Source organism: Oncorhynchus masou, chromosome 24, assembly GCF_036934945.1.
Source record: "Oncorhynchus masou masou isolate Uvic2021 chromosome 24, UVic_Omas_1.1, whole genome shotgun sequence".
NCBI lineage: Eukaryota > Metazoa > Chordata > Actinopteri > Salmoniformes > Salmonidae > Oncorhynchus > Oncorhynchus masou.
In genome coordinates this window covers 73,534,685-73,547,089 of record NC_088235.1, presented here as the reverse complement: position 1 = coordinate 73,547,089, position 12,405 = coordinate 73,534,685, and positions in this window count along the sequence as shown.

Here is a 12,405-nt window from a genome sequence, read left to right as displayed (position 1 = left end):
TGCATTTCCATGTCCTAACCTGCGTTCCCCAAAAGTAGTGAAGATTGGTATTGCCACGATCATTTCTATCACAGAGTCCTCTACTCAAAGTTGAAGGGCTTTAGAACTACTTAAAATGGACGCCAGAGCTGCTTCCACCCATCCCACAGCACAATAGTGAACAGCCCAATTAAAGCTAGATGGATCCTCGAGTGACCACTCTATTATATCCAAGATGGTGTTCTGTTTGATTCCCCCAAGGAATCAAAAATATTAACAACATTCAAAAGCAGACCTCCTAAGTCCCTTCGTTCCCTGCCCCCCTTGTCGCCTTCTCCTTTTGTAAGAGGCGAAGGAGAAAAAGTCTCCATCGACTCAAGGGCTCCCTGGGCTGTAACCAATTTTTGCCCGATTCTAGTCAGTTGAGAAGGCAGATGAACTTGTGTTTCTCACGCTTGAGTTGCAGGGTTTGCGCAATTGGTGAAGCTGCAGGTAGAGAAGTGTATGGGGCGAATGCATGGGGCATGTCTGCCTGGGTCTGCCTGTAAATCCCAGATGAGCGGATCAGTAGCCAGCCACACAACCCAGGCAGCCGAGCTCGGTGTCGCTCCATCAATACTCCTCCAGATAACAGCATCACTGTCAACAACAGCAGTAGTAACAAGACAGACTGAACAAATATACACTCTTCCTGCTCTCGTCTCATACCATAAGGCCTTAATCTGAAGGCTTGATAGATGGGATTGATTTGGAGCAGAACGTAAGAGAAGAACTGTATACAGCCCAAAGCAGGCTGACTGGTCTCATATGGGTTCAGGCCCTGCATTGTTTCGACACTAACAGCAAGGCAGGCCTGCAGTCTTAACACCAATAATTTTTGGCCCTGACAGACTAGGCTTCTGGTTTCCTTCCCAGGTCACGGAACTGGAGCCACTTCTCACCACTGTCGACAACATTAGCCGGCTCTTTAACACAGACAAACAGCACGAGGACTCTTTGGACCACAACTCCTTCTAGAACCAGATGTTTTGATCTGGTTTCTGAAACTGGCAAATACATATGTGCATATGTCGCCTGGAGGTGAATCGACACTCTTTGTCATCTACATGAATATCTAATTTGTGGCAAAATTTTAACCATCAAGTGTTGCTACATTGGGATAGATACTCGAATGGAGGATAGGTACTCGAATGTGCGCAAGAAAGCAAAGGTAACTGAAAGAAATGACTATCGCCACGTAGCACTCACTTCTGTCATCATGAAGTGCTTTGAGAGGCTAGTTAAGGATCATATCACTTCTACCTTACCTTACCTGAAACGCTAGACCCGCTTCACCTGACACCCTAGACACACAGAATGGCACTGACAGAGATGTTTTTTCGGTATTATTTCTTACATTGTTAGCCCAGAAAAATCTCAAGTGTTATTACATACAGCTGGGGAAAACTACTGGACATAAAAGTGACGTCAACTTACCAACATTACGACCCGGAATACGACTTTCCTGAAGCGGGTCATTTGTTTCGGACCTCCACCCTGGACATGGGATCTTATCCCAGAGGCCGACCCAAAATAAGGCGGAGCAGGAGAGGCAGACGGAGCAGGAGAGGCAGACGGAGCGGCCTACTGGTCAGACTTAGAAGGCGAGCACACCATCCACCGCTTACGAGCATATTACTCGCCAGTGTCCAATCTCTATACAACAAGATGGATGAAATTAGGGCACGAGTTGCCTTCCAGAGAGTCATCAGAGATTGTAACATCAGAGATTGTCAGAGTTGATACAGCCACCCGGTTTCTTGACGCATCGCCTCGACAGAAACAAACAACTCTCTGGCAAGAAGAAGGGCGGAGGTGTATGCCTTATGATTAACAACTCATGGTGTAATCATAACAACATACAGGAACTCAAGTCCTTTTGTTCACCTGACCTAGAATTCCTTACAATCAAATGCTGACCGCATTATCTGCCAAGAATTCTATTTGATTATAGTCACAGCCGTGGGATTTTAACAAAGCTAATCTGAGAACAAGGCTTCCTAAATTCTATAAGCATATCGAACATTGCTACTCTAACTTCCATGATGCATGCAAAGCCCTCCCCCACCATTCTTTCAGCAAATCTGAACATGACTCCATTTTGTTTCTCCCAGCCTATAGACAGAAACTTAAACAGCCCGTGTTCAGGTCTATCCAAAGTTGGTCTGACCAATCTGATTCCACACTTCAAGATTGCTTCAATCACGTCGACTGGGATATATTCCGGGTAGCCTCAGACAGCAACATTGACGTATACGCTGTCTCGGCGAGCGAGTTTATTAGCAAGTGCATCGGTGATGTTGTACCCACTGTGACTAACCAGAAAACGTGGTTTGATGGCAGCATTTGTGCAAAACTGAAAGCGCGAACCACCATTTTTTAAATCATGGCAAGGCGACTGGAAACATGACCGAATGCAAACAGTGCCCTCCTCAAGGCAATCAAACAGGCAATCAAACAAGCAAATCGTCAGTATATAGACAAAGTAGAGTCACAATTCAACGGCTCAAACACGAGACGAATGCGGCAGGGTATACAGTCAATCACGGATTACAAAAAAACAGCCCCGTCGCGGACATCATCTTGCTCCCAGACAAATTAAACAACTCCCTTTCTCGCTTTGAGGACAATACAGTGCCACTGACATGGCCCGCTACCAAAACATGTGGGCTCTCCTTCACCGTGAGTAAAACATTTAAACTTGTTAACCCTCGCAAGGCAGCCGGCCCAGACGTCATCCCTAGCCGCGTCCTCAGAGCATGTGCAGATTCAATCAATCCCTATCCCAGTCTGCTGTGCCCACATGCTTCAATATGTCCACCATTGTTCCTGTTCCCAAGAAAGCTAAGGTAACTGAACTAAATGACTATTGCCCCGTTGCACTCACTTCTGTCATCATCAAGTGCTTTGAGAGACTAGTCAAGGATAATATCAACTCCATCCTACCTGATATCCTAGACCCACCCCAATTTGCTTGCCGCCCAAATAGGTCTACAGATGACTCAATCACCATCACACTGCCCTATCCCATCTGGACAAGAGGAATACCTATGTAAGAATGCTGTTCATTGACTACAGCTCAGCATTTAACACCATAGTACCCTCCAAGTATCTCATTAAGCTCGAGACCTTGGGGCTCGACCCCACTCTGTGCAATATGATATATTTCTTAATTCCATTCTTTTACATTTAGATGTGTGTATTGTTGTGAATTGTTTGATACTACTGTACTGTCGGAGCTAGGAACACAAGCATTTCGCCACCCGCAATAACATCTGCTAAATATGTGGATTTGACCAATGCAATTTAATTTGATTTAAAGAAAGCAATTAGCTCAGGAAAACTGAAGTATGATCATGTAATGAATGGTTTCCTAATTGCAAATTTAAGACAGTTAAAACTTCTTAGGGCTGCAATCCCGTTAACGGGATGATATGACAACAACCAGTGAAAGTGCAGAGCGCCAAATTCAAAACAACAGAAATCTCATCATTAAAATTCCTCAAACATACATGTATTTTATACCGTTTTAAAGTTAATCTTGTTGTTAATCCCACCACAGTGTCCGATTTCAAATATGCTTTATAGTGAAAGCACCACAAACGATTATGTTAGGTCACCACCAAGCCACAGAATGAACACAGCCATTTTCCAGCCAAAGATAGGAGTCACAAAAAGCACAAATAGAGATAAAATTAATCACTAACCTTTGAAGATCTTCATCAGATGACACTCATAGGACTTCATGTTACACAATACATGTATGTTTTGTTTGATAAAGTTCATATTTATATAAAAAAAATCTGAGTTTACATTGGCGCGTTATGTTCAGTAGTTCCAAAATCATCCATTGATTTTGCATAGCCACATCGATTCAACAGAAATACTCATCATAAATGTAGATGATAATACAAGTTATACACATGGAATTATAGATATACCTCTCCTTAATGCAACTGCTGTGTCAGATTTCAAAAAATGTTTATGGAAAAAGCATACCATGCAATAATCTGAGACGGCACTCACAAAAATTATACAATTAGCCGCCACGTTGGAGTCAACAGAAACCAGAAGTTACATGATAAATATTCCCTTACCTTTGATGATCTTCATCAAAATGCACTTCCAGGAATCCCAGGTCCACAATAAATTCTTGATTTGTTTGATAATGTCCATTATTTATGTCCAATTAGCTACTTTTGTTAGCGCATTTGGTATACATATCCAGACGCTCGTGCATTTCTTCGGACAAAAACTTCAAAAAGTTATATTACAGGTCGAAGAAACATTTCAAACAAAGTACAGAATCCATCATTAGGATGTTTTTATCATAAATCTTCAATAAAGTTCCAATCGGAGAATTCGGTTGGAACTTTTCTTGAGGAGGAATGGAACGCAAGTCGATATCATGTGGAATGCGCGTGACCAGGAAATGGCTCTCTGCCAGTAAGCTGACTCATTCAGCTCTTATTCAGTCCCACAGCACAGTAGAATCCTCATTCAAGTTTCTAAAGACGGTTGACATCTAGTGGAAGCCCTAGGAAGTGCAACTTCATTCATATCCCAATGTAAATTCAATTGGGCCTGGTTTGAAAATCCACCAACCTCAGATTTATCACAAATTTCTTCTCAGGTTTTTGCCTGCCATATGAGTTCTGTTATACTCACAGACATCATACAAACAGTTTTAGAAACTTCAGTGTTTTCTATCCAATACTACTACTAATAATAATAATAACAATATGTATATATTAGCAACTGAGACTGAGGAGCAGGCCATTTACTCTGGGCACCTCTGGGCACATTTCATCCAAGCTACTCAATAGTGCTTATTCAGCCATAAGAAGTTTTTAACCTCAATATGGGATGTGCATTCTCGTGTATCTGGCTGTGTCAAATCGTGGTTGGCTAGGCGGGCTTGGCTAATAGCTAATGTTAGCTGGCTGGCTGGCTGGCTAGCTTGCTGGCTAAGATAACTGCATATACAGTGCATTCGGAAAGTATTCAGACCCCTTCCCTTTTTCCACATTTTGTTTTGTTACAGCCTTATTCTAAAATGAATTAAAGAAATATTATCCTCATCTACACACAATACCCCATAATGATGAAGCGAAAAGTGTTTTTGAAATTTGAGCAAGTTTATTACAAATAAAAAAACTGAAATATTTGAGTCTTTGCTATGAGACTCGAAATTGAGCTCAGGTGTATCCTACTGTCACGTGTGCTCCCTCTCCGATCTCTAGGTCACCAGGCTGCGCGTTATGGCACACACCTGGACTCCATCACCTCCTTGATTACCTCAATCAATCAATCAATCAATCAAATTGATTTATAAAGCCCTTCTTACATCAGCTGATGTCACAAAGTGCTTTACAGAAACCCAGCCTAAAACACCAAACAGCAAGCAATGCAGGTGTAGAAGCACGGAGCTAGGAAAAACTCCCTGTAAGGCCAGAACCTAGGAAGAAACCTAGAGAGGAACCAGGCTATGAGGGGGGGTCATTCCTCTTCTGCCTGTGCCGGGTGGAGATTATATCAGTACCTGGTTAAGATGTTGAAATTTTCATAAATGACCAGCAGGGTCAAATAATAATAATGACAGTGGTTGTCGAGGGTGCAACAGGTCAGCCCCTCAAGAGTAAATGTCAGTTGGCTTTTCATAGCCGATCATTCAGAGTATCTCGACCGCTCCTGCTGTCTCTAGAGAGTTGAAAACAGCAGGTCTGGGACAGGTAGCACGTCCGGTGAACAGGTCAGGGTTCCATAGCCGCAGGCAGAACAGTTGAAACTGGAGCAGCAGCAGGTGGACTGAGGACAGCAAGGAGTCATCAGGCTAGGTAGAGAGAGAATTAGAGAGAGTATACTTAAAATCACACAGGACACCGGATAAGACAGGACGAATACTCCAGATATAACAGACTGACCCTAGCCCCCTGACACATATACTACTGCAGCATAAATATTGTAGGCTGAGACAGGAGGGGTCGGGAGACTTGCCCTATTTATGTCACTCCCTTTGGTTTCTTCCCCAGGCATTATTGTTTCTGTTTCAGTTTCCTGTCTGTGTGCTGTTCCTGTTTTGTATTATGTTTCGTTCATTTATTAAATTATGAACACCCTGAACTTGCTTCCTGACTCCCAGCGCGCACACATTACACCTGTTTCCATTGATCAGCCTTGAGATGTTTCAACAACTTGATTGGAGTCCACCTGTGGTAAATTAAATTGATTGGACATGATTTGGAAAGGCAGACACCAGTCTATATAAGGTCCCACGGTTGTTAGTGCATGTCAGAGCAAAAACCAAGCCATGAGGTCAAAGGAATTGAGCTCCGAAACAGGATTGTGTCGAGGAATAGATCTGGGGAAGGGTACCAAAAAAATGTCTGCAGCATTGAAGGTTCCCAAGAACACAGTGGCCTCCATCATTCTTAAATTGAAGAAGTTTTGAACCACCAAGACTCTTCCTAGAGCTGGCTGCCCAGCCAAACTGAGCAATCGGGTGAGAAGGGCCTTGGTCAGGGAGGTAACCAAGAACCCGATAGTCACTCTGACAGAGCTCCAGAGTTACTTTGTGGAGATGGGAGGACCTTCCAGAAGGACAACCGTCTCTGCAGCACACCACCAATCAGGCCTTTATGGTAGAGTGGCCAGACAGAAGCCACTTCTCAGTAAAAGGCACATGACCAGATTTTGCCAAAAGGCACCTAAAGGACTCTCACCATGAGAATCAAGATTTTCTGATCTGATAAAACTAAGATTGAACTCTTTGGCCTGACTGCAAAGCGTCACTTCTGGAGGAAACCTGGCACCATCCCTTTAGTGAAGCATGGGGGTGGCAGCATCATGCTGTGGGATATTTTTTAGCAGCAGGAACTTGGAGACAAGTTAATGATCGAGGGAAAGATGAATGGAGCAAAGTACAGAGATGCTTGATGAAAACCTGCTCCAGACATCAGACTGGGGCAAAGGTTCACCTTCTAAAAGGACAATAACCCTAAGCACACAACCAAGACAATGCAGGAGAGGCTTTGGGACAAATCTCTGAATGTCTTTGAGTACCCCAGACAGAGCCCAAACTTGAACTCGAGCATCTCTGGAGAGACCTGAAAATAGCTGTGCAGCGAGGCTCCCCATCCAACCTGACAGAGTTTGAGGGTCTGCAGAGAAGAATGGGAGAAACTCTCCAAACACAGGTGTGCTGTGCTTGTAGCATCATACCCAAGAAGACTCAAGGCTGTAATCGCTGCCAAATGTGCTTCAACAAAGAGTGCGATTACTTGTGTGAATGTGATATTTAATTTTCTTTGCAGAACTTTTGCTTTGTCATTATTGGGTATTGTGTGTAGATTGATGATGGGAAAAAAACAATTTCATCAATTTTCAAATAAGGCTGTAACTTAACAAAATCTGGAAAAAGTCGAGAGGTCTGAATACTTTCTGAATGCACTGTAGCTGACATACTTTGATTATTTGGTTAGATGGCTTTATGTATTTCCAAAACGTTGGTTTACTTTAATGTAGCTGTAATCTAGGTATTGATAGCAACTGGCTGACTCATTCAGTGCTAATGTAACGTTAGCAGGCAAGTAGGGCTAACGTTAGCAGGCAAGTAGGGCTAACGTTAGCAGGCAAGTAGGGCTAACGTTAGCAGGCAAGTAGGGCTAACGTTAGCAGGTAATTAGGGCTAACGTTAGCAGGCAAGTAGGGCTAACGTTAGCAGGTAATTAGGGATAACGTTAGCAGGATTGTTGGCTGATTTTTTTGATTTGTAACAATAAATGCATAAAGTATTTTCTTGTAAGTTGTAAAATGAAATTGAAACCAGTTGTCATGAGTGCAAATCAAAACGATTTGGTTTAATTTTAAGTTATTTTTGTTGGAGTTTACATTATAGAGAATAGGCTGGCTTGCCATGTCCTCCATATTACATCACACGCCCCCCCAAAATAATATCCGACATTCAAGCATTCTTCGGAATTCTGATGGGTTTTATGTAATAACTCCAAAAATAGAAAAGTGAGGTGTAACTTTGCATTGGGACTTTTGATGTGTGTACTAATGCAAATTCATATGTTACATGTGGTTACCTTTATGCTACCTACCCATTAAAGCTCCAAAGTAGTCAGTCCATTAGTTTGTCTATCTTCCACAACATAAAATCTATCTTTGTGAATGCATGAAATATGTATCAGAACTCACAGAGAGCTTTTTTCTGCACCCTCCCTTTCTCTACCCCTTGTTTTCTCTTTGCTCTGACATTGATGATCAAAAACCAGGCAGAATCCCTCTGCTTTGTAAATGGGATTTTTTTTCTCCAATGAGCACATTTTATTCATTTTGTTTTGGAGCTGGGTGTGTGTTTGTGTTTATGATGGCTGTCATTACGCGACAGGGGAAGAGAGATGCTGAGCACAAAGAAACTTGACATTAAAAACCAGCACACTCAGCATGGGGACAAAACCCAGGTAGCACTTTGAATCGGAATAGAGACCCCACAATTAGAGTTGCTGTCAATTGCACAGTTTTTCCCCCCACTGCCGTTAGCCCTTGAACCTCGACCGCGGAATGTAATGACATCAATGCAGAACACAGCTTTAAACAATGTTCAGAAGCAGCCCCTGAGCCAGCAGGCCAGAGAATTGGGAACCTGAACCGTTTCACAATGTTAGTCAATGGCTTTCTTGCTCTTATTCTTTCTGTTGTTACCAGTTATAAGCACAGAGACAAGATATAGCTTTCAACTAGAAAGTCATTCTAGTTTCAGAACTGCATCCGAATAGTCTCAAATAGCTTCCTTTCCTCATCATCTCCTTTTCATAATCACTGCATGAGAGACAGTTAGTAGAGAATCTTTATCTCAGCGGGGCCATTTGCTTTGCAGCAGGCTGTCAGATACACACAGACAATATTCCGACATGAATAGAGTACAAAGAATACAAGTAGATGAGGAAGTTGTAGTTGACGTGGAGTTAATGAGGAAAGGAATGGAGCCATTTGAGACGAAGCTCTGAGGAAGGGGTTAATAATAGAGAGGTATCTGAGGAGGCAGGTCTCTGCTGCTCTGTGTGTCCTAAATAGCACCCGATTCCCTAGATAGTGCACTATACTTTTGACCAGAGCCCTATGGGCCCTGGTGAAAAGTAATGCACTATGTTGGGAATAGGGTGCCATTTGGGACATATATTCTGTCTCTGCCTCCTATTTGCTCCGTCTGACTCGGCAGACCTTACTGCTTTCCTGCCTAGTCCTGCTTTAAGTTGAATGTGGCAGCACTGAGACCAAAAGGCAGATCATTTCTTTACCAGGATACTCTGCCAATGGGCAATTAGGAGAACAATCCAATATGAAAGAGGGTTAGAAGCGGGAGGAGCTCATGTGAAATGAAAACCATGTGAAATGGAAGTGCTTAGTTGTAGAGGATAGTATTAACGGTATGCGTGGATAGTGTGTGAATATGACACAAGTGCACAAGTGTTTTCACACGCGGCACTCTTCCTCACGCAGCACTCTCTCGCACACATGCATATGCATGCGTGCACACACACACACGCGCATGCACACGCACAGACACACTAACCATGAGTTCCCTGTCACCCATTAATGATAATGCTACACATTTATCTCATCATTATTGCTACAGTGCCTGTTCTATCCTCTGATTTACATAAATAACTAGAGTGCAGATTAAATGAGAGTAACCTAATAGCCACTCGTTCATTTTCACCTAATTATATCTTATGTGCTTGCTTAGCTACTCATGCTTCATCAAAACATCATGTCCCCAGGAGGAAGATTGAGGTTAATTAAGTAAAAACTTAGAGCTTTGCGGTACATTTTAGATGTGCATTGTTAGCTTTTTATAACAGCCGCCCTCCTAATTAACGTAATGAATCTTTACCATAAGCTAATTGCTAACCAGGCTATTTCATTAGCATGCCTGTTTAACAACAGTAGTGTCATAGACTTGTTAGCCTAGCATGATGCTAGTACAGCAACAGGGTGGAGTGGTTAAAAGCGCCAGCAAAGTAAACGCTAACGCAAACCATGCTAATTGAGCTTAATTGGTGCCCAAATGTTACTCACAAAATATAAAAAATAATTCTGTAAATGGTGTTTACATCTGTTTACACTCCAATACATTCCTGGTAAGTAACCTTTTCAGTCAGGTTATAAACTGTTGAATTTGAAGTTGCAGATGCTGACGACCAGGTTTCGATACCAGTCATTTAAAGTTGATAAAACAATAAAAGGCAACATCTGTGGTAAGACTGAACATGGCCATCTCCTAAAACTACAGGCAGCACTACAAACTGTTCCAGACCTTGAATTTAGTATCATTCATTCCATATGCTACTTTTACAGTGCTAGGGTTTTTGGCTTAACCTATCACTGAAAGAAGAGGATGAATTCTGCCCGTAAAAGACCAGTTCTCATGATGGTAAATGCTACGAAGAGGGTTTGTGTTCTATATTTCGAGGTAATTCAAGCCTTGAAAGTTGACCTGTCGCAATATCGTTGCCAAAAAGCACTCAAGATAAAGTTTACAACATCCAAGTGTAAAAATATTGATTACAGACAGTGAAAAGGGGATCTGAGGAATACACAGTGGGAAGCCCATGAAACTCCCGATGAACTGGAGTGTTAGCAGCGACCGAATGGAAACACTTCGGGAAGCAAAGTGTCCATAAAGAGGAAACGCAGACACACCTGGAGCCCAGATATGCACTGGTGCCACCATCAATAAACCATGTACCTTATTCTCTCTTTCCCTGTGCTCTTTTCTCCATCCTCTGCTCTCCATCTTCCCCAAATAATTTATGTCATTCATATTATTTTCTTTCTCTCCCTCTCTCACTCCCTATCTCTATCTCTTTCTGTTGCTGCCGTCGCCTTCATGTTGATGAAACGATCCCACGTTCTGGTAAATCTCTATATCATATTGGTGTCTAGATGGTTTCAGGAGGGTAGATATCCAGGCTGATAACTGCTATTTGGCCAAAATGGGCCAAGTACTGAACTTCCCAAGCAATCACAAATCAGTCGGTTAGGTTGTTAAAGGGGGGGGGTGCATAGTGACTGAGCAGTTGTCTGTTCTTCTCTATCAAAGGTGCTACAGTTTGCACTATGCCTTTTTGCATTTGCGTGAGCGTGTAACGTGAATGTCCCCCCTCATTATCTTACTGTTATACCCTGCAAGGTGATCTCATGGTCATGCCTCATATTTTGATTTGTTCATTATCCAGTGATATGGAGTTGAAGATGTATAATTCTCACCATTGTGTTCTCAGGGATGGTGAAAGCACTCCCACTCTCTCTCTCCTTCTCTCTCACTCCCTAAGCCCCCCCTCTCTTTCGTGATAGTGATCTACTGAAAACAGGTTTCCTACCATTGAAAAAGAGAATATCTGTGAGTTATGTGTCACAAACAATCATACGAAGCACTCTGCTCTAAACCCATTATACAGTAAAGTGGCCTGATATCCATGGACATACCACTAAATCACATATGAAATGCTCTGAGTGCCATGGTGAAACAAGTATCGGCAGCCTGGAGTTTTTACATTTCACCTTTATTTAACCATTTAGGCCAGTTGAGAACAAGTTCTCATTTACAACTGCGACCTGGCCAAGATAAAGCAAAGCAGTGCGACAAAAACAACAACACAGAGGATAAACATGGGATAAACAAACATACAGTCAACAACACAATAGAAAATCTATGTACAGTGTGTGCAAATGTAGTAAGGTTAGGGAGGTAAGGCAATAAATAGGCCATAGTTTAGACCTCTATAGTCAATGCACGGACTCAGCCCTCCCTCCTTTTTTTCACAAAAAAAGAAACTTGAGGAGGCAGGTGATATGGAGGGCCGAATGTACCCCTGCCCCAGAGATTCAGTTATGTATGTCTCCATAGCCACCGTCTCCTCCTGTGATAGGGGATATACGTGACTCCTGGGAAGTGCAGCGCCTACCAGGAGATTTATCGCACAATGCCCTCGTCGATGAGGTGGTAATTGGGTCGCCCTCTTTTTACAGAAGGCGATAGCCAAATCGGGAATGTGCACGGTGGAGACTTGGTTTGGACTCTCCACTGTCGTAGCACCGATGGAAACTCCTACACACCTGCCTAAGCACGCCTCTGACCACCCCTTTAGAGCCTTCTGTTGCCACGGAATCCCGGGGTTGTGACGGGCCAACCAGGGGATCCCCAGCACCACCGGAAATGCAGGAGAATCAATGAGGAAGAAACTAATTCTCTCCTCATGACCCTCCTGCGTAACCATGCCCAGTGGAGCCGTGGCCTCCCTGACTAGCCCTGACCCCAATGGTCGGCTATCTAAGGCAAAACTGGGAAGGGTTTGTCAAGCTGAATAAGGGGGATCC